General features: G+C 37.5%; 1 protein-coding gene across 4 annotated transcripts in view; it reads right to left on the reverse strand.

Moving 5' to 3' along the window:
• Positions 1 to 5,707, reverse strand: part of ABCB1 (ATP binding cassette subfamily B member 1) — a 59,692-nt gene extending 53,985 nt beyond the window's left edge. For 2 of the 4 annotated variants that reach the window (XM_051609933.1, XM_051609937.1), the window contains exons 1-2: positions 5,607 to 5,707; positions 1,074 to 1,176 (exon numbers count right to left, since the gene is read on the reverse strand). The gene's annotated coding sequence lies outside the window, so the exon portion shown is untranslated. Of the gene's footprint in view, positions 1 to 1,073; positions 1,231 to 5,606 lie in introns of those variants that run through there. The other 2 variants (XM_051609938.1, XM_051609936.1) reach the window with 2 other exon arrangements.
• Positions 5,708 to 6,000: the final 293 nt, after the last annotated feature.

The following is a 6,000-nucleotide window of genomic DNA, read 5'->3' on the forward strand; positions in this document are numbered from 1 at the left end:
AAGAAAAAAGCCTAAAAGTGGATTTTTAACACTTAAATAAGGTTGCCACCTCTCAGGTGCTTTGTGGTGGAAAGATGCCTGAAATTCTTGTAGCACTAAGCAGAATCTCTCACAGCTGAAAACAAGCATTTACCTATGAGGGAAAGCAATATTGTTTTATCTATGTACCTCAAGAACTTCAGGTCAAATGTAACAGTTGTGGATGAAATACCATCAAAATGTGTTATGTGATATCATACATGGGTGAAGTGTTGGTCCATGGAAAAACTCAGTTGAAAGTCCAGGAATATACCTAAGAAGTAATCAGCATTCCTCAAAACACAGGCTTTTAAGCTAATCATGACATAACTCAGCTGGTACATCTGAAATGAAATATTCAGAAATAGTTTTAGGTCAGAAAGGGAGGGTGATGCTGAGATCACCAAAGGTTGAAACTGGCTATGAAAATTCATGCCCCAACAGTAATAACTGGAATTGCTTAAGTTTTTGTGAGAATATCCTTACATTTGCAGAAATCAGTAAACCACTAATCGAATTATTGAAGAAAACTCAGAAACAAGAATGGGAAGAAGAGAAATAAGCAAAACTGCACTAGTTCAAATGCTGTCAATCACCCGGACTCTTGTAAGCTGTTTTGTGTTCAGCTGGCTAGTACCAATCTAGACCTTGCAACTGTGCTATTTCAAGAACACAAAAATCAGGTTCAAGTTACAGTCTTTGCTTTGAGAGTCTCAAGATCTTGAGAAAGGACTCTATTCCATATTAAAAAACAGGTTTAGTATTGGCATAGAAAGAACTCTATTCCATATGAAAAACCAGGTTTAGTATTGGCATAGACAATGAGCTTTGGAAGTACATGACTAGAGGCTGTTTTGCAGTAGTACATAATCACACGTACTCCACTGAAGTACATAATCAGTGGAAAAGTACAAACTGGGTATGTATTAGACCCTAGGTTAGCTGGACATACATTGGCTTTTATAAACTAAGAGCTTTCTGTAGACGATGACACAATTTTATCACTAGCTTTATGTGGTTTTTAACCACTGGAAGAGTACATAAGTGCCCTTTACCTGTTTATGTGCCTCTCACCAGATGAAAGCTCCACTGCTGACTTCGTGCCACAGGATGTTCCGCGTCGTTCACAAATGGGTTCAATTAGATATGCTGCAACCCCTGTGAAAAATAGTAAGAGCTGCCTGCTTTCACTCTGCACAAGCAGCAGAGCTACAAGCTCTACTAACAATGTTAAGAGGAACCTGAAGGAAATGATCTGGCTTTGCATAGTTTCAGACCGGATATATCAAGCTTTAACTATTTGCCTACCAATGTGGAATAAAGACGACCTGCAAACACAAAATGGGAATCTGGTAGCCTATCAATCATGGAAAGGAAATCCTGAACATAGTTTTTAAAAAGCAGAGAGGAAAAAATTACGCAGGTCATGCAAAAGCATACCAAAAGGAAAAATACATAAGCAGCAGTACTTGAATAGTCAAACAGATGCCCTTGCCAAAGTTGTGGTTGTCCCAGTAGAATTAACATTTGAAGAAACACCCATTTTGAAAACAAAACAAAACAAAAAAAAAATATAAAACAAAGATCAAAGACCTGGCCACTTTACTCCATGGAAATGATGAAATTGACAGGCAGTTACTATAGAATCTAGTAGACAGGTGAAGCATAGGTTAGTGTGGCCAGATAGCAAACACTTGTATATGGGGAGTATTATATACACTTCTAGTAGGTTTGTCTCAATGTGAGGTGCATAAGAAAGAACATGTAGGGGTTGCTTGAATGCAAAAAGGAGTATTAGAAGCTAGTTAATTGGTCAAATTTGGAAACAGATGGGTATATAATTGCTTAAGTTGTGCTGTGGTAAATATCCCCAGTAAGAGAAAAATAACATTACAACATTAGAGAATTCATTAATCACAGGTTAGGATACAAACACACTGCACCAGACCACATGTAGTTCTACCTTAATCCCACCTACAAAGCAAAGTGGCATTAAGTTTTGTCTGCCAATACTAGATCTACTGACAAAATTGTTTGAGAGAGTTCCAGTAAAGAAAGCTACATCCAGGTTTATCACAGGGCAGACACTTAACATTGCATTTTCCAGATGGGATTTAAACAAATACATAGATTTGGAGCAAGGAACATGCTCTCCAGGGCAAATAATCAAGGAGTTATGTGGAGGCTTGGGAAGTAAAGAAAGATTTCACATTGCTGGGAAGTTCCAGTTCAAGGTAAATTGAATGACCCTATGTGACTATAAAAATAGCACTAGGCAAAATGGTAAAAAATACATAAAGTCTGGGATATTACATCATCTTGTAATTTCAATGATCTGTGAGCCACAACAGCTTCACATAAGTTCATGTGCTTTAGAGCTATGCATGGGACAAAAAAGACTTTTTTTTTTTTTTTTTTTAAAAAAAAACAGAAAAATGGATACCGACCTTATCTAAACACTGGAAAGAGATTAACTGGGAAGGAATGCTCAATGCATGAATAAACAAACAAGAACAAACCACTACTCTGCAGAACAGCATGGAGGATGGAAAGTAATGTTCCCTGTTTTCCATGCAAGTTTACAGTCTAAACTGTAAATGGGATGGACTAGCTCCAATTATAAATAAGACAGGACCTTGTGTTTATCAAGTAAAACTCTAGAATGGAAAAAAGCCTAAGTAGTTTCAGTTTCAGTTGTAATTACGGGAAAGTAACTAAGTTAACAAAAAGAAAGGACGCTGTTACAGATATTGCTAGAAAAATTGAACAGTGAGTAAGGCGTATGGGAAGTCTCACCAGAATCACAGCCAACAGAAAGACTATTAAAAGAAGCAGCACAAATTAATTGTTAGGTTTTGTCTAAGATAATTGTGCATATTTCTATTTTATTAATAATTGTATATTAATAATTACACTAAGTTTAAAATTGTTAATATGTTTGTGTTACAGGGGAGTAGCAAGCACCCTGGTTTTTGTTGGTAACAGATTCTACCTCTAGTGGCATGGAAAAGCTCTTTTGTTTCAAAGATCATGAAAACGTTGGATAAATCTCTCCACTACTTTAAAATTATGGGAGAATAAGCATGAGGGCTAAACAATAGTATCTATGCTCCATGATGCCAAAAATAGTACGTTATGGTTTGAGGTGGCAGAAACTAATTTTATGGCATTGATGCTATGACCTCTGATGGCCAAGCCCAACAGAGACAGAAGGCAATACTTAGGATCCTGAGAAGGTCCAGTGGGCAGATCAGAAAAGGGTCAGAACCTCAGTATTCCCTCCCATTTTTTGCCACAGCCTATAAAATGCCAGACAGATGGGAAAGTTGAACCTTGTCCCTTTTTCTCTTCTGGCAGACATCTTGGAAGAAAGCTCCTGGCTCTCTGACTTCACCTTGCCAAGTGCTCTGCAGAATCAAACTCCATCCATTCCTGAGAAGAGTCCTGACCCTTTTTCCCATGTCAGCTCTGCCACGAGGTTATCTTCTTATATCAGACACAATTTACATTGGGTTTTGTGTATATAAATATGTATACTTTTCATTGCTTTCCTAGTTGTTACTATCCCTTCCATGTTGCATTAAACCTGTTCTAGTTCTAATTTCCAGCCTTGAAGTCCCTTTCTTTTGCCCTTTTTATCTTCCTCAGGAAGGGAGGGGGGTAACAGAGATCAGTCTGATTCTCTGTGTTAACAATCAAAATAATCTATAACACTCGTAATGCAACCTGAACAACATGACCAACCCAAATACAAGTGGAAAACACCAGAGATGGTTAAACCAAACATGAAAGCCACAAGCAAAGTAGAAACTGAAACAAGAACAAAATAAATGAGGTCAAACATGTTTAGTTCACAGAGTTTTGTTGTTGCTTTTGTTTAACTTTTTAAACCAAAATTTCCAGTTGATAGACAATTCATTATTTTGGAAATACAAGATATACACAGTGCCAGCAAATTAATAGAGTGCATATTACTGTGAACAAAGCCTTTACTTTAACATTTCCAAGGCAGAACAGATATACTCTTTTTATTAAAGGGACATTTGTAATGTTGACCCAGGAATGGATTCCACATGATTGAGTCCAACATACCGAGAGGGTTCAGGGATACCATTGTAGAGAGAGTAGAATTTGCAACTGCAATTTGGACATCATTGATGTAGAAACTTCTACTAGTAAGTTTCCAAAATTGGAGCATATTATATGCAACATTCCAAACAAATTATTTAAACATATAATAGAATCACAGATAGGTTTGGGTTGGAAGGGATGTTAAAGATCATCTAGTAACAACCCCCTGCATGGGCAGGGACACCACCCACTAGACCAGGTTGCTCAAAGCCCCATCCAACTCCACAGCTTCTCTGGGCAACCTATTCCAGTGTCTTACCACCCTCAGAGTGAAGAATTTCCTCCTAATGTCTAATCTAAATATCCCCTCTTCCAGCTTTAAGCCCTTACCCATTGTCCTCTCACTACAAGCCCCTGTAAAAAGTCCCTCCCCAGCTTTCTTATAGAGGCCCCCTTTAGGTACTGGAAGACTGCTACGAAGTCTCCCTGGAGTCTTCTCTTCTCCAGGTTGAACAATCCCCTTGTATAAATATATAAAATATAAAAGTATATATTATAATATAAATATATACATTTTAATATAGGAATATATATTTGAATTTTACTTTCCTGATATTTAACAATGGCATGTGGGAATCAAAATGTGGATAGAACTAGCAAAAACAGTTTTATAAAAAGAAAAGTACTGGAACTAGAAAGTAGCATTAACATTGTTCAACTACTAATAGCAGAGTAGATTCTGTGAGCAATAATCACCAACACACAAGCTATGGAACAGTCAATGTATAGGATGGCCAAATTTTCAACCATTTAAATGAGACAGAGCTGTGATTTTAGGAGAAATGAGGGCCAAGATACTACACAAGAGGTTTAGAGATAATTGTAAAACAGCACAGGCACAACCTGCTCTGTTACTGTCTTAAGAGCTCTACCAGTTGCTGCACAGAAGCTAAATAGCATTACTGATGGTGCATTAGCAGATTTGGAAAGGCACTGTAGGAAATGAGGTTAGAGCCACTGAGGCCTCTCCTACTGTAATATGGTCTGAGGAAGCTCCTAGCAGTAACTGCTTGCATGTGGAGCCAATTAGCAGTTAATGATTCCAGGATCTGTTACACCAGCTATGGATACATGTTGATTCTCTGCATCTATTTTGGTAGGAATTGCCAGAAAACTGTGTTCTGTGTAGAGAAATATGTGTCCAATATTTATCTAATTTAGTGTAAACATTTGCAATTTTTACCCATATCACCACAATTATAATACCCAGAACACCACCAACCTTGGGCTAATTTGGAATCTTTGTAACAAAAACACTTAGGAATCACAGAAAATAAAGCAAGTAGCTAAGAAAGTTAATGAAAAGGCACCAAGAATTGAAAGGACATTTTGCTTTAGAGAATCAACAGCCACTAAGATCAGGAATGGACACAGAAATTTTGATTCTACCATGACATTTTTAGAAGACAGTCAAATATTGGTACAAAAACAGTGTTATTTTAACTATAAATCATTACCTGTGTAGTAGCAAGTTGTCTTTTTTGACAGCTTGTAGTGTGTCTTGTAGTGAGTGACCAAAGATCCTGAGGCTTTCTGGAGCTATACAACTGCAAATGACCTGCATGGATTTTGCAAGAATGGAGCGGGGTTAAACTCCACCTTCTTGCTCTGAGGCAATACCAAATCTTTAGCCAACAGAGCCTGACAAAGTAGGTTCAGAATCAATGCACAGGGGACTGAGTTTCCAACCCATCACTAACAGGAAGTATACCAAGGCAGAAGACTTCTACAAGTGGAAGTATACAAAACATGATATATTCAATATTTTCTCGCCTTGTACTCAGACATAAGCACACTGAAACAGCAAACCCATCAATAATATACAAGCGTTTTGTAACACAGCTAATTATA

The sequence above is a fragment of the Apus apus genome, chromosome 2 (assembly GCF_020740795.1).
Source record: "Apus apus isolate bApuApu2 chromosome 2, bApuApu2.pri.cur, whole genome shotgun sequence".
Classification (NCBI taxonomy): domain Eukaryota; kingdom Metazoa; phylum Chordata; class Aves; order Apodiformes; family Apodidae; genus Apus; species Apus apus.